Source organism: Artemia sp. Qi Xiang Cuo, chromosome 12 (assembly GCF_049724085.1).
Source record: "Artemia sp. Qi Xiang Cuo chromosome 12, ASM4972408v1, whole genome shotgun sequence".
In the NCBI taxonomy this organism is placed as follows: domain Eukaryota; kingdom Metazoa; phylum Arthropoda; class Branchiopoda; order Anostraca; family Artemiidae; genus Artemia; species Artemia sp. Qi Xiang Cuo.
This window is the reverse complement of record NC_142805.1, coordinates 71,127,960-71,153,916: the sequence shown is the minus strand read 5'-3', so window position 1 is coordinate 71,153,916 and position 25,957 is coordinate 71,127,960. Positions and strand designations below refer to the sequence as shown.

Genomic DNA, 25,957 nt, shown 5'->3' with positions numbered 1-25,957 from the left:
CAGAGGTCAGTGGATCGAAACCTGACCAAAGAACACTAGACAGTTGTGTTTAGTGAGGTTTTAATCAATCTGTCTCCGGAGAGAACACCCAACGCACTTCCACTGCACTAAGCTGCTCACGCTAGTAGAAGTCATTGAAACAATGTATGAGCTATTATACGAGATAGGCTATCACAGTGAAACTTTCAGGGATTTTTTACTAAGAGGTTGAACTAAATTGAAATAGACTATGTCAATTCTTATCAAACAGTTCGATGGTAAAGAACCCTATAGTAAGAATGATTCGTCTCAATAGTAACCGAAACTCTAAAAAACGGAATTTTAATAGAAATAGATACATCAAAGGATCGGATTTGTATGCTTATTTAGAATATTTAAGTTTCAAATAGGTAGTCTCTATGTAGACACAAATGGTATAATACATATCTATTTAAGAATCTTCAGAGCAGCTTCAGAGGTTGATAGATCGAGACCTAACCACAGAACTCTAGCTCCTGAGCCCAGTGAGGTTTAATGAGGTTTCGATCCATTCGTCTCTACAGCAAACGTCGAACGCACTTCCCTTCCACTAGACTGTAGCTACAACTAAAATTAGATCTCGTTCTTTACTACAAAATTGTTGATTCATCAAAACCTTTCCAGCATAGTACATCACAAACCGTTTTAATCACATTCACAGTATTGAATGTGTGATTTCAAACATGTAAGCTTAACAACAAATTATTCTTTTCAACAGGGCCCACTGAGGAACGTGACATGTCCCATTATTGTCTTGAACAATATCATATTGCATATTTTTTCCTTTAAACTTCAAAATGTGCGACATATAAAAGAGGAGAAAATGAAAACACTTTTCAATGTGTGGACAGGGGTTCGTGCGAACGCAGCAACCACTACCAAAATTACACTGTTGAGTTACCCCCATGTGGGGTAACCCAAATGGTTTTTTTTTTAAACTTACGTGTAGCTTGCTTGGACCATATTAATATCATTTTTGTATTATTATGGTCACTTATATAGTAATCATGACGTCATGGCGTAATGATATTATTTCATGATTTTTTTGTGTTGAAGGATATTAGTAAAATGTTAGACTTTTATTTAAACCTACTTTTATTTAAGTTGGTTTATTTAAACCAACTGTAGTACTGTTTTTTTTTAACTTGCGTGTAGCTTGCTTGGATGAAACCGCATTAATATCATTTTTGTATCATTATGGTCTTTATTTAGCAATCATGTCGCCTTGGCGTAATGATATTATTTCATGACATTTTTGTGACGAAAGATATTAGTAAAATGTTAGATTTTTATCTAAACCTACTTACCTGTCTGGAAAGCTGCTCGATCATTAAGGAGACGCTCCCAGGGCGAGGCCTTTCCGTTGTACGTCGGATTGGTTGACTCCTGTGATTACCCCAAATGGGGGTAAGTCAACAGTGGAATTTTGGTAGTGGTGGCTGCGTTCGCACGGACCCCTGTTCACACATTGAAAAGTGTTTTCATTTACTCCTCTTTTATATGTCACACATTTTGAAGTTTAAAGGAAAAATTATACAATTTGATGTTGTTCAAGACAATAATGGGACTTGTCAACTTCATCATTGGGCCCTTTTGAAAAGAGTAATTTGTTGATAAGCTTACATGTTTGAAATAACACATTCACTACTGTGAATGTGAATAAAATAGTATGTGATGTATTATACGGGAAAGTTTTTGATGAATCAACAATTTAATAGTAAAGAACGAGATCTAATTTTAGTTGTAGCTACAATCTAGTGGAAGGGAAGTGCGTTCGACGTTTGCTGCAAAGACGAATGGATCGAAACCTCATTAAACTTCGCTGGGCTCAGGAGCTAGAGTTCTGTGGTTAGGTCTCCATTTATCAAACTCTGAAGCTGCTCTGAAGATTCTTAATTAGATATATATTATACCATTTGTTTCTACATAGAGTCTACCTATTTGAAAATTAAATATTCTAATTACGCGCGTAAATATGATCCTTTGATGTATCTAATGCGATTAAAATTCCGTTTTATAGAGTTTCGGTTACTATTGAGACGAGTCACTCTTACTATAGAGTTCGTTACCATCGAACTGTTTGATAAGAATTGACATAGTCTGTTTCAATTTAGTTCAACCTCCTGCTCAAAAATCCCTGAAAGTTTCACTGTGATACCCTTTTTCGTATAATACATCATAAACTGTTTTAATGACTTTTACTAGCGTGAGCAGCTTAGCGCAGTGGAAGTGCGTTGGGTGTTTGCCCCGGAGATGGATGGATCAAAACCTCATCGAACCTCACTGTCTAGTGTTGTTTGGTCAGGTTTCGATCCACCAACCTCTGAAGCTGCTCTGAAGATTATCATCAAGAGAATTTCATCACTGTGATAACGCTCCTTGCTCCTTTGTTTGGTTCTTCAATTTTTAATTCTCGATAATCCTGGTCTGTTAAATACCTTTGTTTTACTCTTTTCAAGATGCTTTCTCTGTTTATTGTGTAGCACTGTTTTTTTTAAACTTACGTGTAGCTTGCTTGGACCATATTAATATCATTTTTGTATTATTATGGTCACTTATATAGTAATCATGACGTCATGGCGTAATGATATTATTTCATGACATTTTTGTGTCGAAAGATATTAGTAAAATAAAAAGATTTTTATCTAAACCTACTTACCTGTCTGGAAAGCTGCTTGATCATTAAGGAGGCACTCCCAGGGCGAGGCCTATCCGTTGTTCGTCGGATTGGTTGATTCCTGTGGTTACCCCAAATGGGGGTTGCCCCAAATGGGGGTAACTCAACTGTGTAATTTTGGCAGTGGTGGCTGCGTTCGCACGAACCCCTGTTCACACATTGAAAAGTGTTTTCATTTACTCCTCTTTTATATGTCACTCATTTTGAAGTTTAACGGAAAAAATACGCAATTTGATATTGCTCAAGACAATACTTGGAAATGTAAAGTTCCTCCGTGGGACCTGTTTAAAAGAGTAGTTTGATGTTAAGCTTACATGTTTGAAGTCACACATTCACTACTGTGACTGTGATTAAAACGGTATGCGATGTATTATGCGGGAAAGTTTTTGATGAATCAACAATTTTACAGTAAAGAACGAGATCTAATTTTAGTTGTAGCTACAATCTGGTGGAAGTGCGTTCGGCGTTTGCCACGGAGATGGATGGATCGAAACCTCATCGAACCTCGCTGGGCTCAAGGTCTAATGTTCTTTGGTTAGGTCTCGATCTACCAACCTCTGAAGCTGCTCTGAAGATTCTTATATAGATGTGTATTATACCATTTGTGTCTACATAGAGACTATCTATTTGAAACTTAAATATTTAAAATCAGCACACAAATCCGATCCTTTGATGTATCTATTGCTATTAAAATTCCGTTTTTTAGAGTTTCGGTTACTATTGAGACGAGTCACTCTTACTATAGAGTTCGTTACCATCGAACTGTTTGATAAGAATTGACATAGTCTGTTTCAATTTAGTTCAACCTCCTGCTCAAAAATCCCTGAAAGTTTCACTGTGATACCCTTTCTCGTATAATACATCATAAACTGTTTTAATCACTTTCACTAACCTGAGTAGCTTAGCTTAGTGGAAGTGCGTTGGGTGTTTGCCCCAGAGATGGATGGATCAAAACCTCATCGAACCTCAATGTCTAGTGTTCTTTGGTCAGGTTTCGATCTACCGACCTCTGAAGCTGCTCTGAAGATTATTATCAAGAAAACTTCATCAGTGTGATAACGCTCCTTGATCTTTCGTTTGGTTTCTCCAATTTTTAATTCTCAATAATCCTGGTCTGTTAAATACCTTTGCTTTTCTCTTTTCAAGATGCTTTCTCTGTTTATTGTGTAGCACCGTTTTTTTTCAACTTACGTGTAGCTTGCTTGGACCATATTAATATCATTTTTGTATTATTACTAGCGCGCTGCCTATGATAATAAACTGATTACACACAGGAAAAAGCCTACGGCTTTTTCTTCTTTTAAATAGTAAGAGACGAGTCTCAAGTAATCAAGTAGCTAGCTAATTCCAAAGGTATGCAATTTTTGTTATTCCAATGATCGTTTTTTATTGTAACTAGGTTTTAGCCATCTCTACAGCCATGATTCTATTGGAAATTACATAATCACTATTTATGTTTTAGTTAACATGGGCAAGGTGTCGTTCTTTATTGTATATGGACTAAGGTTCGTTCTTTCATGTAAAACTAGCAAAACATTTTTTAAGCCTGATGAAGATTTAACTAATGTGTCAAAAATAAGGTTGCAAGTCGACGATTTTGTTTTGGCCTTATTATAATTGGTATGGTGAAATAATAATACGCATATGGCTCTTAAATCATACTTCTTTATGGTTCAATATGGTCTAGTGGCTAGGATAGTTAACTTTCACTTAACAGGCTCGGGTTCGATTCCCGGGGTGGGAAATTTTTAACTCTATAATCTTCGAACATTTGAACCTTTTATAATTTATTATGATGCATAATATAAATACTGTAATCTTAACTATAGTGAAGTTGCGTATGCAAGTTAGTATATAGGGAAGAGTTAGATCTTTATTATAACCTCAAAAAATCAAGTAGCTAACTAAATCAAATGTCTGTATTGGGTTTTTATTCCAATGACCGTCTTTTAATGGAAAATTTTAATATATTGACCTTAAATATAACTATACTAGCCTATACTATAGTTAAGTGGCCTATAAAATTTAGCATAGGCAAGAGGTCGTTCTTTATTATAAAAAGAACAAACCATAGAACATATCGGACTTGGTTAGCTGCCTAATTTTCTGAAGTTCGTCTCTTACTATTCAAAATAAAAAAAAGCCATAGGCTTTTTTCCTGTTTGTGATCCAGGTTGCAGCGGTAGGTAGCATCTAAGTAAGAGACGATCACGTCCCATAAAAAAAACAAAATAGCTCACGACTCTTTAAACTAGAAACAGATCAAAAAAGAGTACACTATTAGATCCTCCTTGTCCAATACCCCTATATAGGAAACTAACAGTCCCTTAATAATCCAGGTTGCTTACATAAAGGATCCATTCAGTTCCTTATAAATGAGGACAATGTAAGTATCATCGGATTTAGCTGATAACACATAATAATGCTAACAACTATAACACATAAAAATACTATCAACTACAACGCATAAAAATGCTAACAACTATGACACATAAAAATAGCAAGCACAAATTCTATAATTCTATAGTTTTGTTAAAATTCACCCATTGTTTCTATACGTTATTGGTTATTGGGAGAGAGGGAATTGTAGCCTTTGGTGTCCAAGGAGGTAAAAAAAGAATCAGTTGAGGCTTTCAGGTAATATTGCAGGGAGCGTTGAACCAAATCAAAATCACATAGAGATCACGAAAAAATATAATTCCATCTCAACTTTCTGCGTCACGCTTTATAGCCAAGCTAGAAATAATATACATGGACTGCCTTTGCCTTTTTACTTAAGTAGGACTAAGGACATTTTTCTCTTTTCCCAATTAAAATAAATTCCAAGTCCTGCACCAATAACAATAAGCCCTCCAACAATACCTCCGACCATTGCTATAACATACTGATTTTTATCCTCTATATCTTCATCTTTTTCACTTGAGTCTTTGGTTTCGTCTCCATCATGATCCGACTGCATAATCTGATTCTTATCCTCTATATCTTCATCTTTTTTACTTGAGTCTTTGGCTTCATCTCCATCATGATCGGGCTGCCTAATCTGAGTTTTATCCTCTCCATCTTTATCTTTTTCACTTGTGTCTTTGGTTCCGTCTCCTTCATGATCGGACTGCCTAATATGACTTTTATCCTCTACGTCTTCATCTTTTTCACTTGAGTCTTTGGTTTCGTCCCCATCATGATCAGACAGCCTAATCTGATTTTTATCCTCTAAATCTTCATCTTTTTCACTTGAGTCTTTGGTTTCATCTCCGTCATGATCGAAGCGTCTAATCTGATTTTTATCCTCTACATCTTCGTCTTTTTCACTCGAGTCTTTGGTTTCGTGTCCATTATGATCGGACTGCCTAATCCGATTTTTATCCTCCACATCTATATATTTTTCACTCGAGTCTTTGGTTTTGTATCCTTCATGATCGGAGTGCCTAATCTGATTTTTATGCTCTCCGTCTTCATCTTTTTGACTTGAGTCTTTGGTTTCGTCTCCATCATGATCGGACTGCCTAACCTGATTTTTATCCTCTATATCTACATCCTTTTCACTTGGGTCTTTGGTTTCGTCTCCATCCTGATCAGAGAGCCTAATATGATTTTTATCCTCTACATCTACATTTTTTTCACTTGAGTCTTTGATTTCATCTCCATCATGATCAGACAGCCACATGATCAGGGCAAGTGACCCAAAAATTTAAAAAATGTATGAAAAATTCAAATTTTTTCCGAATTTGGGGCTAAGCTTAGGCAAAGAATAGGTACTATTTGAAAGATGAAAATGGCTTTAAAGTTTTTTTTTTTACATGTCATGAAATTTCTGTAAGTGACCCACCGTGCCGAACAGTACCGTGCCAAACAGCAGATAGGGCAACCCAGAAATCCCCCGCGTGCCGAACATTTTCTCAAGACGTGTCAATAAAAAGGTTTTTTGACCCACCGTACCGACTATGAGATTAGGTAAACCACATGCTCTGACTGGTTTACGCAGCACTTTGTATCCCCATACACCGCTCACCAAAGTTACTTATATCCATATAAGTCACTAAGTATGAACGGGAAGAAATGTGTAGGTGATAGCCTACCCAGTATTAGATTTCATAAAATGACTGTTTATGTCTTCTAACCGCGCGTGACGACTCGGTTCTCACCTCACCAGGGGCTTCTTTCCACGCAGACGTTCCAAGGACTATCTTTCTTGGATTTTCTCTGTCTACCATTAACCAGACGGGTCTTGATGCAACCTATTGCCCAAAATACTTGATAAATTCAATTCAAAATTTTGTTTGGTTCCTTAAATTTCTAATTCTCGATAATCCTGGTCTGTTAAATACCTTTGTTTTTCTCTTTTCAAGATGTTTTCTCTGTTCATTGTGTAGCACTTTGTTTTTTAACCTACGTGCAACTTGCTTGGACCATTTTAATGTAATTTTTGTATTATTATGGCCACTTATATAGTAATCATGACGTCATGGCGTAATGATATTATTTCATGATGTTTTTGTGTTGAAAGATATTAGTAAAATGTTAGACTTTTATTTAAACCTACTTTTATTTAAGTTGGTTTATTTAAACCAACTGTACTACTGTTTTTTTTAACTTGCGTGTAGCTTGCTTGCAAGAAACCGTATTAATATCATTTTTGTATTATTATGGTCACTTATTTAATAATCATGACGCCATGGCGTAATGATATTATTTCATGACATTTTTGTGGCGAAAGATATTAGTAAAATGTTAGATTTTTATCTAAACCTACTTACTTCTCTGGAAAGCTGCTTGATCGTTAAGAAGGCGCTCCCAGGGCGAGGCCTTTCCGTTGTACGTCGGATTGGTTGACTCCTGTGGTTACCCCAAATGGGGATTACCCCAAACGGGGGTAACTCAACAGTGTAATTTTGGTAGTGGTGGCTGCGTTCGCACGGACCCCTGTCCACACATTGAAAAGTTTTTTCATTTTCTCCTCTTTTATATGTCACTCATTTTGAAGTTTAAAGGAAAAATTATACAATTTGATCTTGTTCAAGACAATAATGGGACTTGTCAAGTTCATCATTGGGCCCTTTTGAAAAGATTAATTTGTTGTTAAGCTTACATGTTTGAAATAACACATTCACTAATGTGAATGTGATTAAAACGGTATTTGATGCATTATACGGGAAAGTTTTTTATAAATCAACAATTTTATAGTAAAGAACGAGATCTAATTTTAGTTGTAGCTACAATCTAGCGGAAATGCGTTCGGTGTTTGCCACGGAGACGGATGGATCGAAACCTCATCGAACCTCGCTGGGTTCATGGTCTAGTTTTCTTTGGTTAGGTCTCGATCTAGCAACCTCTGAAGCTGCTCTGAAGATTCTTATATAGATGCGGATTATACCATTTGTGTCTACATAGAGACTATCTATTTGAAACTTAAATATTTAAAATCAGCACATAAATCTGATCCTTTGATGTATCTATTGCTATTAAAATTCCGTTTTTTAGAGTTTCGGTTACTATTGAGACGAATCACTCTTACTATAGAGTTTGTTACCATCGAACTGTTTGATAAGAATTGAAATAGTTTGTTTCAATTTAGTTCAACCTCCTGCTAAAAAATCCCTGAAATTTTCACTGTGATACCCTATGTCGTATAATACATTATAAACTATTTTAATCACTTTCAATAACGTGAGCAGCTTAGTGCAGTGGAAGTGCGTTGGGTGTTCACCCCGGAGACAGATTGATTGAAACCTCACCAAACACTACTGGTTAGTGTTCTTTGATTAGGTTTGGATCCACTAAACTCTGAAGTTGCTCTGAAGATTATTATCAAGAGTACTTAATTATTGTGATAATGCTCCTTGATCCTTTGTGTGGTTGCTTTAATTTCTAATTCTCGATAATCCTGGTCCGTTAAATACCTTTTTTTTTCTCTTTAAAGATGCTTTCTCTGTTTATTGTGCAGCACTGTTTTTTTTTAACTTACGTGTAGCTTGCTTGGACCATATCAATATCATTTTTGTATTATTATGGTCACTTATTTAATAATCGTGACGCCATGGCGTAATGATATTATTTCATGACATTTTTGTGTCGAAAGATATTAGTAAAATAAAAAAGATTTTTATCTAAACCTACTTACCTGTCTGGAAAGCTGCTTGATCATTAAGGAGGCACTCCCAGGGCAAGGCCTTTCCGTTGTACGTCGGATTGGTTGACTCCTGTGGTTACCCCAAATGGGGGTTACCCCAAATGGGGGTAACTCAACAGTGTAATTTTGGTAGTGGTGGCTGCGTTCGCACGGACCCCTGTCCACACATTGAAAAGTGTTTTCATTTTCTCCTCTTTTATATGTCGCACATTTTGAAGTTTAAAGGAAAAATTATACAATTTGATGTTGTTCAAGACAATAATGGGACTTGTCAACTTCATCATTGGGCCCTTTTGAAAATAGTAGTTTGTTGATAAGCTTACATGTTTGAAATAACACATTCACTGATGTGAATGTGATTAAAACGGTATGTGATGTATTATACGGGAAAGTTTTTGATGAATCAACAATTTTACAGTAAAGAACGAGATCTAATTTTAGTTGTAGCTACAATCTGGTGGAAGTGCGTTCGGCGTTTGCCGCGGAGATGGATGGATCGAAACCTCATCAAACCTCGCTGGGCTCATGGTCTAGTGTTCTTTGGTTAAGTCTCGATCTACCAACCTCTGAAGCTGCTCTGAAGATTCTTATTTAGATGCGGATTATACCATTTGTGTCTACATAGAGACTATCTATTTGAAACTTAAATATTTAAAATCAGCACACAAATCCGATCCTTTGATGTATCTATTGCTATTAAAATTCCGTTTTTTAGAGTTTCGGTTACTATTGAGACGAGTCACTCTTACTATAGAGTTCGTTACCATCGAACTGTTTGATAAGAATTGACATAGTCTGTTTCAATTTAGTTCAACCTCCTGCTCAAAAATCCCTGAAAGTTTCACTGTGATACCCTTTCTCGTATAATACATCATAAACTGTTTTAATCACTTTCACTAACCTGAGTAGCTTAGCTTAGTGGAAGTGCGTTGGGTGTTTGCCCCAGAGATGGATGGATCAAAACCTCATCGAACCTCAATGTCTAGTGTTCTTTGGTCAGGTTTCGATCTACCGACCTCTGAAGCTGCTCTGAAGATTATTATCAAGGAAACTTCATCAGTGTGATAACGCTCCTTGATCTTTTGTTTGGTTCCTTCAATTTCTAATTCTCGATAATCCTGGTTCGTTAAATACCTTTGTTTTACTCTTTAAAGACGCTTTCTCTGTTTATTGTGTAGCACTGTTGTTTTTTAACTTACGTGTAACTTGCTTGGATCATATTAATGTCATTTTTGTATTATTATTAGCGCGCTGCCTATGATAATAAACTGATTACACACAGGAAAAAGCCTACGGCTTTTTCTTCTTTTAAATAGTAAGAGACGAGTCTCAAGTAATCAAGTAGCTAGCTAATTCCAAAGGTATGCAATTTTTGTTATTCCAATGATCGTTTTTTATTGTAACTAGGTTTCAGCCATCTCTACAGCCATGATTCTATTGGAAATTACATAATCCCTATTTATGTTTTAGTTAACATGGGCAAGGTGTCGTTCTTTATTGTATATGGACTATGGTTCGTTCTTTCATGTAAAACTAGCAAAACATTTTTTTAAGCCTGATGAAGATTTAACTAATGTGTCAAAAATAAGGTTGCAAGTCGACGATTTTGTTTTGGCCTTATTATAATTGGTATGGTAAAATAATAATACGCATATGGCTCTTAAATCATACTTCTTTATGGTTCAATATGGTCTAGTGGCTAGGATAGTTAACATTCACTTAACAGGCTCGGGTTCGATTCCCGGGGTGGGAAAATTTTTAACTCTATAATCTTCGAACATTTGAACCTTTTATAATTAATTATGATGCATAATATAAATACTGTAATCTTAACTATAGTGAAGTTGCGTATGCAAGTTAGTATATAGGGAAGAGTTAGATCTTTATTATAACCTCAAAAAATCAAGTAGCTAACTAAATCAAATGTCTGTATTGGGTTTTTATTCCAATGACCGTCTTTTAGTGGAAAATTTTAATATATTGACCTTAAATATAACTATACTAGCCTATACTATAGTTAAGTGGCCTATAAAATTTAGCATAGGCAAGAGGTCGTTCTTTATTATAAAAAGAACAAACCATGGCACATATTGGACTTGGCTAGCTGCCTAATTCTCTGAATTTCGTCTCTTACTATTCAAAATAAAAAAAAGCCATAGGCTTTTTTCCTGTTTGTGATCCGGATTGCAACGGTAGCTAGCAACTAAGTAAGAGACGATCACGTCCCATAATAAGAAACAAAATAGCCCACGACTCATTAAACTAGAGTCAGATCAAAAAAAGTACACTATTAGAGCCCCTTTGTCCAAAACCCCTATATAGGAAACTGAGAGTCCCTTAATAATCCAGGTTGCTTACATAAAGGATCCATTCAGTTCCTTATAAATGAGGACAATGTAAGTATCATCGGATTTAGCTGATAACACATAATAATGCTAACAACTATAACACATAAAAATACTATCAACTACAACGCATAAAAATGCTAACAACTATGACACATAAAAATAGCAAGCACCAATTCTATAATTTTATAATTTTATTAAAAATCACCCATTGTTTCTATACGTTATTTGTTATTGGGAGAGGGGGCATTGTAGCCTTTGGTGTCCAAGGAGGTAAATAAAATCAGTTGAAGCTTTCAGGTAATGCTGCAGGGAGCGTTGAACCAAATCGAAATCACATAGAGATCACGAAAAAATATAATTCCATCTCAACTTTCTGCATCACGCTTTATAGCCGAGCTAGAAATAAATAATACATGTACGGCATTTTCCTTTTTACTTACGTAAGTCTAAGGACGTCTTTCTCTTTTCCCAATTAATATAATTTCCAAGTCCTACTGCAGAAATAACAATAAGCCCTCCAAAAATACCTCCGACCATTGCTATAACATACTGATTTTAATCCTCAATATCTTCATCTTTTTCACTTGAGTCTTTGGTTTCGTCTCCATCATGATCCAACTGCATAATCTGATTCTTATCCTCTATATCTTCATCTTTTTTACTTGAGTCTTTGGCTTCATCTCCATCATGATCGGGCTGCCTAATCTGAGTTTTATCCTCTCCATCTTCATCTTTCTCACTTGAGTCTTTGGTTCCGTCTCCTTCATGATCGGACTGCCTAATCTGATTTTTATCCTCTACGTCTTCATCTTTTTCATTTGAGTCTTTGGTTTCGTCCCCATCATGATCGGACAGCCTAATCTGATTTTTATCCTCTAAATCTTCATCTTTTTCACTTGAGTCTTTGGTTTCATCTCCGTCATGATCGAACTGTCTAATCTGATTTTTATCCTCTACATCTTCGTCTTTTTTACTCGAGTCTTTGGTTTCGTGTCCATTATGATCGGACTGCCTAATCTGATTTTTATCCTATACATCTATATATTTTTCACTCGAGTCTTTGGTTTTGTATCCTTCATGATCGGACTGCCTAATCTGAGTTTTATGCTCTCCGTCTTCATCTTTTTGACTTGAGTCTTTGGTTTCGTCTCCATCATGATCGGACTGCCTAACCTGATTTTTATCCTCTATATCTACATCCTTTTCACTTGGGTCTTTGGTTTCGTCTCCATCCTGATCGGAGAGCCTAATATGATTTTTATCCTCTACATCTACATTTTTTTCACTTGAGTCTTTGATTTCTTCTCCATCATGATCAGACAGCCTCTTCTGATTATTATCCTCTACATCTTCATCTTTTTCGTTTGAGTCTTTGGTTTCGACTCCATCATGATCGGACTGCTTAATCTGATTTTTATCCTCTACGTCTTTATCATTTTCACTTAAGTCTTTGATTTCGTCTCCATCATGATCGGACAGCCTAATCTGATTTTTATCCTCTACAACTTCATCTGTTTCACTTGAGTCTTTGGTTTTATCCCCATCATGATCGGACTGCCTAATCTGATTTTTATCCTCTACGTCTTCATCTTTTTCACTTGAGTCTTTGGTTTCGTCCCCTTCATAATCGGACAGCCTCATCTGATTTTTATCATCTATATCCTATTCACTCGAGTCTTTGGTTTCGTCTCCATCATGATCGGACAGCCTAATCTGATTTTTATCCTCTACATTTTCATCTTTTTCACTTAAGTCTTTGGTTTCGTCTCCATCATAATCTGACTGCCTAATCTTTTTATCCTCTACATCTTTATATTTTTCACTTGAGTCTTTTGTTTTGTCTCCATCATGATCGGACTGCCTAATCTGATTTTTATGCTCTACGTCTTCATCTTTTTGACTTGAGTCTTTAGTTTTGTCTCCATCATGATCGGACTGCCTAACCTGATTTTTATCCTCTACGTCTTCCTCTTTTTCACTTGAGTCTTTGGTTTCGTCCCCAACATAATCGGTCAGGCTAATATGATTTTTATCTTCTATATCTACATCCTTTTCACTTGGGTCTTTGGTTTCGTCTCCATCCTGATCGGACAGCCTAATATGATTTTTATCCTCTACATCTACATTTTTTTCACTTGAGTCTTTTGTTTCATCTTCATCATGATCAGACAGCCTCTTCTGATTATTATCCTCTACATCCTCATCTTTTTCGTTTGAGTCTTTGGTTTCATCTCCATCATGATCGGACTGCTTAATCTGATTTTTATCCTCTACGTCTTTATCATTTTCACTTAAGTCTTTGATTTCGTCTCCATCAAGATCGGACAGCCTAATCTGATTTTTATCCTCTACATCTTCATCTGTTTTACTTGTGTCTTTGGTTTTATCCCCATCATGATCGGACTGCCTGATCTGATTTTTATCCTCAACGTCTTCATCTTTTTCACTTGAGTCTTTGGTTTCGTCACTTTCATAATCGGACAGCCTAATCTGATTTTTATCGTCTATATCCTTTTCACTCGAGTCTTTGGTTTCGTCTCCATCATGATCGGACAGCCTAATCTGATTTTTATCCTCTACATTTTCATCTTTTTCATTTGAGTCTTTGGTTTCGTCTCCATCATAATCCGACTGCCTAATCTGATTTTTATCCTCTACATCTTCGTCTTTTTCATTCGAGTCTTTGGTTTCATCTTCATCAAGATCGTACTGCCTATTTTGATTTTTATCCTCTAAATCTTCATCTTTTTCACTTGAGTCCTTGGTTTCATCTCCATCATGATCGGACTTCCTAAAATTATTTTTATCCTCTGCATCTTCATCTTTTTCACTTGAATCTTTGGTTTCGTCCCCGTCATAATCGGACTGCCTAATCTGATTTTTATCCTCTATGTCTTCATCTTTTTCACTTGAGTCTTTGGTTTCGTCTCCATCATGATCAGACTGCCTAATCCGATTTTTATCCTCTATATCTTTATCTTTTACAATTGAGTCTTTGGTGTCATCTTCATCATGATAGGACTGCCTAAACTGATTTTTATCTTCAATATCTTCATCTTTTTTATAAAAGTCATTGTTTTCGTTTCTTTTTTGGTCAAATTGAGGGTTATTTGTACCTGCAGCTGTCGTACTTGCATAATCAGACAGCATCATCAGATTTTCATCCTCCATACCCTCATCTTTTTTATTTGAGGCATTGTTTTTTCTCCATCGCGATCGGGTTGTCACATCTGATTTTTACTCTCTAAATCCTTATGCATTTCATTTGAGTCATAATTTTCATCTCTGTCATGGTCCGACTGCTTTACCACTTTTGCCTCAAATTGAAGTTGATTTATACCTGCAGACGTAGGATAAATTTTTACAGCAATGTTTCGATCAGTTATACCTGAAGTTGTTTCATCAGTTGCACTTGCAGTTATTTGAATCCTTCTAAATTTAATAGGTCTCATTTCCGAACGTTTAAAACATATAATACAAAAGAGTATGATGATTTTAGCACAATTCATTTTAAGTTTAACATTGCCTAAATTTTTTCTGACGTAACGAGTCAATTGAAGCAAAAGAAAAACCAAATTAATGTTTAAATTTTCAGGTATTTTTCTGGTTTGAATTTAAAAATAAAAATTGTTGCTCAGACAACATAAATATTTTTGCAGTTTTAGTTAAATAAAAAAATGCTATTTAAAATTTTCAGGAATTATTCTAGTTTCAGTGGACGAATCAGATTCTATGTTAAAACTTCCCCAAAATTACTGAATTTTACATAACTGTGCATGTTTCTTGTAATGGGAAGTTTTTTGTAAAAAAACTACTCATCATGTAAAATTTATGGGTAGAACTTTAAATGTAAGAAAAGATCGTGGTTACAGCAATAGCTAGCAACCCCTTCAGTTTGTATGAGTATGTGTTTGTGTATGCTGCAACCCGGACTAAAATTAAATATTATATCAATTCCTGTGAGCTAGTCTTCGTTCTTTATTATATATGACGTGAATCAAAATGATATGACGTAAGCAACGAGACAAATACCGGTTTTTATCTTTTCATCTTATTGTTTCTACAAAATTAAACTTAGAAAAAAAGCAAAACAATATTTATTACAAATAAAACTTAATCAACTTAGTATTCTTTGCTTATCCTCAATCTTGAAAAATTTAACGCCAAAGTTCTGATCAAAGCACTTTATTTCTATATTAGTATCATCAGTTCATTTGATATATTTTGCGACAAAATAGAACTAAAAATGAATTACTACAAAGAAAAATATTCTTTTCAAACTAAAAGGTATCATCATCTGGCAGTGAGGCACTTCAAACGCCTAGATCCGGAAGGAAAAGAGTCTCAAGTCGGCGTTGCCATTTTGGATCTATGCAAATCACTTGAGATTTTCACTCAATTCATGGACACTTTTCATGAAGAGGATATTAAGAAAGCCTACGAATATGTAGATGCCAAAGCTGGATCGCCTAGTCACGCTAATCCTGATTCTCAAGTCCGAGCTACAAGTTTATACGAAAATCAAAGCATCGATAGTGGCTCGACAAAGGTGGCCGGAGGGACAAGAGTAAATGCAGTAAAGGCTTTATCTGTTCCTAAAGTAGACTTGATTTTCAAGCCAATATATTTCCCTTGCTGTTCAAGCCAAGGGACAGAAAGTTTCCTACACAGGGGTTTCGGACAAGGTGGTTCTAATGGTGTACTTTTTGTTTTAATCTGACTCCTTTGTCAGGAACTATGGGTTTTTATATTTCTTAACATTGGACGTGATCGTCTCTTACTAGGTTGCTAGCTATCGCTGGAACCCGGAAAAAAAAACACATTGTGCCCACATCGTTCTTTACTCAGGAAGTGCTAGTGCGCTGCCTATGATAATAAACTGATTACACACAGGAAAAAGCCTACGGCTTTTTCTTCTTTTAAATAGTAAGAGACGAGTCTCAAATAATCAAGTAGCTAGCTAATTCCAAAGGTATGCAATTTTTGTTATTCCAATGATCGTTTTCTATTGTAACTAGGTTTCAGCCATCTCTACAGCCATGATACTATTGGAAATTACATAATCCCTATTTATGTTTTAGTTAACATGGGCAAGGTGTCGTTCTTTATTGTATTGATTTTTAACCCAATTAATTTCCTTTAAAATGAGCTATTGAACAACCCTCTACGATGTTCCAGTGCCAAGCTATCTCTGGATACAAAAAAAGAAAAAAAAAAGAAAAAAAAAAAAGAAAAAAATATCCCGGTTAGCCCGAAGGTTTTAGTAGCTGCCCCGTTACTTTTTTTTAAAGCCAATATATTTCTCTTGCGGTTAAAGCCCAGGGCCCGAAATTTTAATATGCCGGGGTTTCGGACAAGGCGGTTCTAATGGTGTACTTTTTGTTTTGATTTGACCCTTTTTTAAGAACTATGGGTTTTTATATTTCTTAACATTGGACGGGATCGTCTCTTACTAGGTTGCTAGCTACCGCTGCAACCCGGATCTAGCTAAAATAATGAAGATAATATGAATGAACCACAGTGTTCAGTTTCTTTGGATTTGATGTCGTTTTTAAACTATAAATACAAACAGGAAAAAGCCTACGGCTTTTTCTTCTTTTAAATAGTAAGAGACGAAACTCAAACAATCAAGTAGCTAACTAAGTCCATTGTATGGAATGGTTTGTTATTTCAGTGATCGTCTTCTTATGTAAAAAAATATAAATACTGTAATCTAAACTATAGTAAAGTTGCGTATGCAAGTTAGTATAGGGAAGAGTTTGATCTTTATTATACTGGAAACAAAGTAAAGAGAAAAAAATATCCCGTTTAGGCAGAATGTTGTAGCAGCTGTCACTTTTCTTGATTTTTTAGTACTGATTTTTTAACTTGCGTGTAGCTTGCTTTGATCTAGCCATTATGTATTCATGAATGAGACCATTTACAGTTTTGACGTTTCTTATATAGTAATTATGACGTCACTGCATCAAAAATAAAGTTTTTGGTGGAAAAATTTATTCTCTTTTAGAAATAATTTATTTTAGTTACAAAAGGTTTTTAACCCAATTAATTTCCTTTAAAATTAGCTATTGAACAACCCTCTACGATGTTCCAGTGCCAAGCTATCTCTGGATACAAAAAAAAAGAGAAAAAAAGAAAAAAAATATCCCGTTTGGGGAGAATAACGTGGTTAAAGTCAATTTTCGTGATTTTCAAGCCAATATATTTCCCTTGCTGTTCAAGCCAAGGGGCAGAAAGTTTCCTATACAGGTGTTTCGGACAAGGCGGTTCTAATGGTGTACTTTTTGTTTTGATCTGACTCTTTTTTTAGGAGCTATGGGTTTTTATATTTCTTAACATTGGACGTGATCGTCTCTTACTAGGCTGCTAGCTACCGCTTCAACCCGGATGAAGTTGCGTATGCAAGTTAGTATAGGGAAGAGTTTGATCTTTATTATATTGCTAGCTACCACTTAAACCCGGATTATGTAATAGGTTGCTAGCTACCGCTGCAACCTAGATATTCTTATTTCTGCTACTATGGGCTAAGTTTCGTTCTTTCATGTAAAACTAGCAAAACATTTTTTAAGCCTGATGAAGATTTAACCAATGGGTCAAAATTAAGGTTGCAAGTCGACGATTTTGTTTTGGCCTTATTAAAATTGGTATGGTGAAATAATAATATGCATATGGCTCTTAAATCATACTTTTTATGGTTCCATATGGTCTAGTGGATAGGATAGTTAACTTTCACTTAACAGGCTTGGGTTCGATTCCCGGTGTGGGAAAATTTTTAACTCTATAATCTTCGAACATTTGAACCTTTTATAATTTATAATGAAGTATAATATAAATACTGTAATCTTAACTATAGTGAAGTTGCGTATACAAGTTAGTATGAGGAAGAGTTCGATCTTAATTATAATTTTTTTTATTACAAAACCTTTTTAACCCCATTGATTTCCTTTAAAATGAGCCATTGAACAACTGTCTATGATGTTCCAGTCCAAGCTATCTGTGGAATTACTAATCTATAATATAATTAAGTGGCGTATAAAATTTACTATAGGCAAGAGGTCGTTCGTTATTATAATCTTACTGCCAGAATGAGAAATGGTGTCTTCTTTTCTCTCATTTGAAGCCTCTTTTACTGGAATATTGTCATCCCTTTACTGAAATCCTTAATGTATTACAAACAAGAAAAAGCCTATGGCTTTTTCTTAATTAGAATAGTAAGAGACGACCTGGCTAAAACCTACAATTATGACATCATTGATCAATCTTTAAAATGAAATTATAATCTTATTTTAGTTTCTATGGGTTGTAAGTTTGTTCTATACTGTAATGGTTTGTCCTTTACTAGGTTTCAGCCATCTCTAAAGCCATGATACTGCTGGAAATTAAATAATCCCTATTTATGTTTCAGTTAACATGGCCTAAGTGTCGTTCTTTATTATAAACTGCTGTAACCCTGATTATTGCTAGCTACCGCTTCAACCCGGATTACTAACAAACAGGAAAAACCCTACGGCTTTTTCTTCTTTGAAATAGTAAGAAAAGAACCTACAATAGCTGAATTAAGTCCAATGTATGCAATGTTTTGTTATTCCAATGATTGTCTTTTAATGTAAAATTATTCCGATGATCGTCTTTCAATGTAATTTTCAAACCAAATTAGCTGCTATGGCCTACATTTCGTTCTTTACAATAATGAACAATATCAGTACTTTATGTAAAATTTACTAACCTATACTATAGTTAAGTGGCCTATATAATTTAGTATAGGCAAGAGGTCGTTCTTTATTGTATAATTTCCTTGTCAGATCTAGATTCAGAGCATTTTTCAATAGTTGTCTCGTACTTTTCAGGATAGTTTGTTCTACTACACAGAGAATTTTTTGCCAAATATTCAGAAGAACTAAAAGAACTGTTTGAAACACAGTTAGAAATGCTTTTTTCTTTAGTCGGTGTTCCAGGAATTTGTTCTAAATCATTAGTCTTACAAACACATTTACTAATAACCCTAACAGGCTCGTTTTCGCCATAATTGAAAAACATTGCTTTTCCTTCGCTGTTTATAGGTATGCTTGTATATATATTTTTATTGCTGATACATAAACTGCAATTGCTCCTTCCAAAATTAATATACGAATTTTCAAAGAAGTACGCCTCCGTATATTCACTGTGTTGTCGAACATTTTCCATTGCATCTATAAACTGTTCCACAGTTGCCAATCCATACCTTGGAAGCTTTTCGTTAAACTGGCAACATTTCTTTTGGATATTACTATGAAGCTTTGCCAAAGAATTTCTAGCCGACTTTTCAACAGCATCCGCTCTTTCAAAGAGAATTTTAATCTGTAATTTTGAATACTTTTTGTGATCCTGATAAAATATGAGTAAAATGTTTCTCAATTTACAAAGATCAGCCTGCATTTTTGCCATCTTCTTGTATTTCTGAATGTAATTTTTCCCTTTGTCCTTATGCGTTCTTATGTACAACCTCGCAGAGAATTTAATTTTTTCATTATAGCTTTTGTCACCCCAGTATCTACCCATTATTCTGGTAGCAACTTTTTTCTGATATATTTTTCTGTAATCTTCATCATTGTGATAACGCTCCTTGATCTTTTGCCTAGCCTGCTCAATTGTTGCTTCTCTACAAAGTTTATCATTTTGATAACGCTCCTTGATCTTTTGTTTGGCTGTCTCAATTTTTGCATGTCTATAATCTTCATCATTGGGATAACACATCTTGCTGTTTTGTTTGATTACTTCTCAATATGCCTGGTTGGTTGAATACCTTTGCTTTTTTCTTTTCAAGATACTTTCTCTGTTGTTTGTGTAGTACTGTTTTTTCAACTTACGTGCAGCTTGCTTGATTGAAACCATTATGTAATTATGAATGATTTACAGTTCTGACGCTTCTTAAATAGTAATTATGACGTCACAAAGTAATGATTTTATTTCATGATGACGTCATAGCGCAATGATATTATTTCATGACGTCTTCAGAAACAACAATATAAGGTCATGTTTTTTTATTCACGTCATAGCTCTAATATAAAACTATGACGACATTCAATATTTATCTAGTAGGGTTTCAGACAAGGTAATTCTAATGATGTACTTTTGTTTTGATTTGACTCTATTTTTAGGAGTTTTGGGTTTTTATATTTCTAAGCATTGGACTGATCGTCTCTTACTAGATTGCTAGCTACTGCTGCAACCCAGATTCACATATATGATTATTTATGAGAGCCAGCATGGCCGAGTGGTCCAAGGCACTGGTGTTAGCCACCAGTCTCTTCGGAGGCGTGGGTTCACATCTTACCACTGGTATACGATTATGTTTGAAAGACTGCAGTGTGAAAAGATATCAAAAATGTATTTTTTAGTGGAAAAATTTATTCTCTTTAAGAAATGATTTATTTTACTTACAAAAGGTTTTTAATCCAAATAATTTTCTTTAAAATGAGCCATTGAAAAACTCTCTATGATGTTCCAGTGCCAAGCTATCTCTGGAAACAAAGAAAAAAAATATCCCGTTTAGGCAGAATGTTGTAATAGCTGCCACTTTTCTTGATTTTCAAGCCAATATATTTCCCTTGCTGTTCAAGTCAAGGGACAGAAATTTTACTATACAGGGGTTTCGGACAAGGCTGTTCTAATGGTGTACTTTTTGTTTTGATCTGACTCCTTTGTTAGGAGTTAGGGGTTTTTATATTTCTTAACATTGGACGTGATCGTCTTTTACTAGGTTGCTAGCTACCGCTGCAACCCGTATTAAGTTATGCAAGTTGCCCCCTGTTTACATATTATTTTAGTTACAAAGAGCATTTAACCCAATTAATTTACTTTAAAATGAGCCATTGAACAACTATCCATGATGTTCCAGCGCCAAGCTATCGGTGGAAAAGAAAAAAAATATCCCGTTTTGGCGGAATGTTGTAGTAGCTGCCACTTTTCTTGATTTCAAGCCAATACACTTCCCTTGCTGTTCAAGCCAAGGGACAGAAAGTTTCCTATATAGGGGTTTAGGACAAGGCGGTACTAATGGTTTACTTTTTGTTTTGATCTGACTCCTTTTTTAGGAGCTAAGAGCTTTTATATTTATTAACATTGGACATGATCGTCTCTTACTAGGTTGCTAGCTACCGCTGCAACCCGGATTTTAATCTGAAACTCTTCTTAGGACTTATGGGTTACTCCAGTTTTTACTATGGGGCGTGATCGTCTCTTACCAGGCTACTAGTTACCACTGCAACCCGGATTATATAAAAAAATCTAATTGACAAATACCATTTATGATGAAGTATATCGGTCCTTTATGTAAGTTGCTAGCTGCTACCCGGATAATAAACTGATTACAAACAGGAAAAAGCCTATGGCTTTTTCTTCTTTGAAATAGTAAGAGATGAACCTCAAACAATCAAGTAGCTAACTAATTGCAATGTGTACAATTGCTTGCTATTCCAATGATCGTCTTTTAATGTAACATTCATGTCATAGCTCTAATAAAACTATGACGACATTCATTATTTATTCAGTAGGGTTTCAGACAAGGGGGTTCTAATGATGTACTTTTGTTTTGATATGACTCTATTATTAGGAGTTCTGGGTTTTTATATTTCTTAGAATTGGACTGATCGTCTCTTACTAGGCTGCTAGCTACTGCTGCAACTCGTATTCACATATATAAATATGAGAAGCAGCGTGGCCGAGTGGTCCAATACGCTGGTGATAGCCACCAGTCTCTTCGGAGGCGTGGGTTCAAATCTTACCAATGGTATACGATTATGATTTATGTACAAAAATCAACGGGTCGATGTGACTAAATGAGGAATAACTAGACATATCATCAACCCTAGAATTACTTCTCTACTATCAGCTGCTGTAGCGCATTGGCTAGTGAGCTCTTCTCCTGACAAGGAAGAAAGAAGTTCGAGTAGCTCTAAAGTAACGAGTGAACGTATAATCACTCGCTTAGAAGGCATCTTATTACAAAACAATAAATAATATTCTTATCTAATTAACACTTCTTATAACTCTATCGAGTATCCTTAACCTAACAAAAAATAAAAAAATTTTTTTATTTTTCAGGTATTTTGTTAATTTGGAAAAGATTAAAATTATTGCTCAGATATCATAAATATTTTTGCAGTTTACATAATAACTTTAACGATTCTAAACTGAAAAATAAAATATATAAAAAATTGAATTTTTCGGTCTGAAAATACATAGTAAATCCCACATCGTGTAGTTAGAACTTAAACAAAAATAAAACTAATTTTAACATTTTAAGGTATTTTTCTAGCCTGAAGTGAAATATTCAAACTATTGCTCGGATACCATGAATATCTTTGCAGTTTACACAAGCTACAAAGAACGCACAGGCTGCTCTTTGTAAATTGTACGAATGTTTTACCTATTCAAATTTAAAGATAAATTGTACGAATGTTTTAATATTCAAAATTAAAGATTAAAATTATCTCTGAAAGAATAGATTTTATTGAAAAGTCAGCTAGAGATGATTTCGCATTACTTCATAGTAATATCCAAAAGAAATGTTGCATGTTTAGTGAAAAGTTTCCAAGGTATGGACCGGCAACTGTGGAACAGTTTACAGATGTAATGGAAAATCTTATACAACACTGTGAATATATGGAGGCATAATTGTCCATTGTCCTTTACTTATTTTTCAGCTTAAATTCGATGATCGAGCCTTTGTGTACTAACTACATCCAACGACTATGACGTCATTGATCAATATTATATATAAAAAATTAAGTTTTTTGTAAAAAATAATTAATTTAAAAAAATTAAGTACAAATAGCACTAGATCTAAAGATTTCCTTAAAAATGAGCCATTGAACAACTCTCTAAAATGTTCCAGTGCCAAGCTATCTGTGGAATATAAAGTTTAAATACAACTTTACCACAAACTGTTTGATTGTTTCAAAAATCAAATATCTTTGAAAAGACAGCAGTACGAAAAGACATCAAAAATACAGTTCTTAGTGGAAAAATTTATCCTGTTTTAAAAAAAATTCATTTTAGTTACAAATGATTTTTAAACCAATTAATTTACTTTAAAATAAGCCATTGAACAGCTCTCTACGATTTCCCAATGCCAAGCTATCTGTGGAAGAGAAGAAGAACAAGAAGAAGAAGAAAGAAAAAAATATCCCGTGTGTGGAGAATAACGTGGTTAAAGTCAATTTTCTTGATTTTCAAGCCAATTTATTTTCTTTGTTATTCAAGCCAAAGGGAGGTAAGTTTCCTTTATAGGGGTTTCGGACAAAGCGGTTCTAATGGTCTACTTTTTGTTTTTATCTGACTCTTTTTTTAGCAGTTAGGGGTTTTTATATTTCTTTAAATTGGACATGATTGTCTCTTACTAGGTAGCTAGCAACCGCTGCAACCCGGATCATTTGTTATACATAATTTTTTATGTATAACGTTAAAATCAGCGTCTTTTTCTGTATCTTCTATTTTACTTTTCTTTTGTTCTTTTTTTCTATGACTGCATGCACAATACTACTCTCCGTTTTCTTTCCTGTTGGAGAAATTTCGGTCAATAAGGTTACTTCATCTGGTGTACCTCTGATTTGCCTTTCTGGGAACTCAAACAATGTAAGATCTGTTCTATAAATTTTTCTCAAACGGTTGTACTCAATTAAAGCATCAACAAAGCAATAAATCTTTGTCTTATCAAATTCTACTAGATGTAAAACTGCACTAGTGGTCACACGGGAAAGAGCAACGTATGTCATACCTGGGCCAAAGCAATGATTACCTGCGTCAACAATTGCACAATGTAAACTTAGTCCTTGTGACTTGTGTATTGTAATGGCGAAGGCAAGTTGAAGAGGAAACTGTCTTCACGCGAAAAATACTTGCTTCAAAACTTCAAGGCGCACGGTGTCTCTGCCAATTTCAACCGGAAGTTCAACTCCTTCAAATTTTACAAAAACTCCAATTATTTTTCCGTTTGGTAGCAACTTGAAGCTTGTTACTGTACCCATTGATCCATTTACTAGCCCCTTAGCAACACAAATACTTCTTTGGAGCATTACACTTGCACCTACTGTAAGTAATAAGCTCATGAAAGTACCGGCGGTTCTTTTTCTGTCGTTGGCGAAGTTTAAAGCAGTGTTTGCTGCTTTCTGTTCGAATCGTTTATCGTCAACAACTGAAGAGAGTCAATCAACTGCAGAAAGTTTAACGTGGTCTGAGCAGCTTTTTGTAAGAAGCAACTCGTTAAATACCATACAAGTTTCATTGGTGGGAATAAGAATGGTAGGTCTATTTCCGTCTTCATACAATTTTGAGTAAAGATCTATAATTTCGTCATTTGAAGCTCTGTAGGAGTTCCCAATTTTTCTCTTTTGAAGACTATTCAAATTTTCACCAGTGCAAAACCCCTGTCTAATTTCAGCAAGTGCATGAGCATAACTCTTATCCATCTTTTTGTCTCACATTTATACTTAGTTCCTCATAATCAAATAGATGCCAGAGGTTGAAAGTACCGACTGATCTGATTCTATTTTTTACTTCTAGTCGTGTGAGAGGTATATAAGGAGGAATACCACTTGTTGGTCTTAATTGAAGAAAATCTCTAAAAAATACGCAGTTAGCATTACCCATTGGCAAATCAACTGCCATTATTTCTGATAGTCTTAAGTGAATGTAGGTTAAAAGAAGAGACGAAACCATATTAATTTCATCAATAATAAAAAGTCTTGTCTCCTTAAGTATCTTTCTCAAAGTAAGAAGTTTTTCAGTGGAGATAGGTGTGTATTTTGTGGTGTTTTCCTGATCAATAGCTAAACTTAAACAACTTTGTATTGTTAAACCATTGATGCTATTTGCAGCAATACCAGTAGGTGCCATAACTACAACGGGACAATCTTCATTCTTGAACTTGTTGCAAAGTAGTCTTCTCACGACACTGATAACCCTAGATTTTTCTGCACCCCCACATCCAGATACAATCAACTTCAGAGATGTTGCACCATTGCACTTGGTAACTGAGTCTAAATTTTGTCAACAACTCTCTTTTTATCAATATTGAGTGACTCATAATCATTTTTCAACCTGTGTTCGGTGTCACCATTTGAAATCTGTTTGTTTGCGTCTAAAAAATCCTCAATAGCATCTGCTGCTCTGTAAATGACTCCTCCCTGAATTGCGTTTTCTGGGTCATCTCCAATGTTTTCATCAATATTTTCTGCCTTTAGAATTTGTTTTGCACGTTCTCGGACCCTTTCTTCAAAGTCAATATCCCTTTTCCTCTTAAAAACAAATTTTTCGTGGTAAGCTACCATATCGGGATAATTTACACTTTCAACACAGTAGGTTTCGTTGTTGCTATTTCCACTGACTACTAGTTCATTTTCATTTTGCCAAGGTTTAAACAATTCTAAAAGATCTCCATAGTAAGCATTTTTCTTCTCGTCAGTTTCAAATGGGTTTACCTTTCTGTGTTGTATGATATACGGTTTAAAAAGTCTTTTTCTGAGGTAGAAGGACCCGTCAGTTAACATCATATTATCATCTGAACCATTACGCTCCCGTTCGTACTAAGACAATAACTGAAAAAGACTGATATTTTCCATATGTTCCGGTCTTTTAGGGTAGATATCACTAACCCAGTGGGCAATGTACAAATCACTACTCTGTGGATCGTTTTTAGCAAGTTTTTCAAGCTCCTCATACCTTCTCAGTGTCTTCTTCACCTCGCTCTTTTTTGCAAGGTCAATATATCTTAATTGCCTAGAAATGCTATACAATTTAGTACCAACA

General features: G+C 35.0%; 1 non-coding gene and 3 pseudogenes across 1 annotated transcript; all 4 read left to right on the top strand.

The window, feature by feature from the left end:
- The first annotated feature begins 1,317 nt into the window (after positions 1 to 1,317).
- Positions 1,318 to 1,478, top strand: LOC148946464 (U1 spliceosomal RNA). Its single transcript, XR_016142654.1, has one exon. It is a non-coding gene; the product is annotated as a U1 spliceosomal RNA (small nuclear RNA).
- A 1,191-nt stretch (positions 1,479 to 2,669) lies between these two features.
- Positions 2,670 to 2,846, top strand: LOC148946463 (U1 spliceosomal RNA; annotated as a pseudogene).
- A 4,595-nt stretch (positions 2,847 to 7,441) lies between these two features.
- LOC148946462 (U1 spliceosomal RNA) lies at positions 7,442 to 7,618 on the top strand (annotated as a pseudogene).
- Positions 7,619 to 8,805: 1,187 nt separating this feature from the next.
- On the top strand, positions 8,806 to 8,982 carry LOC148946461 (U1 spliceosomal RNA; annotated as a pseudogene).
- Positions 8,983 to 25,957: the final 16,975 nt, after the last annotated feature.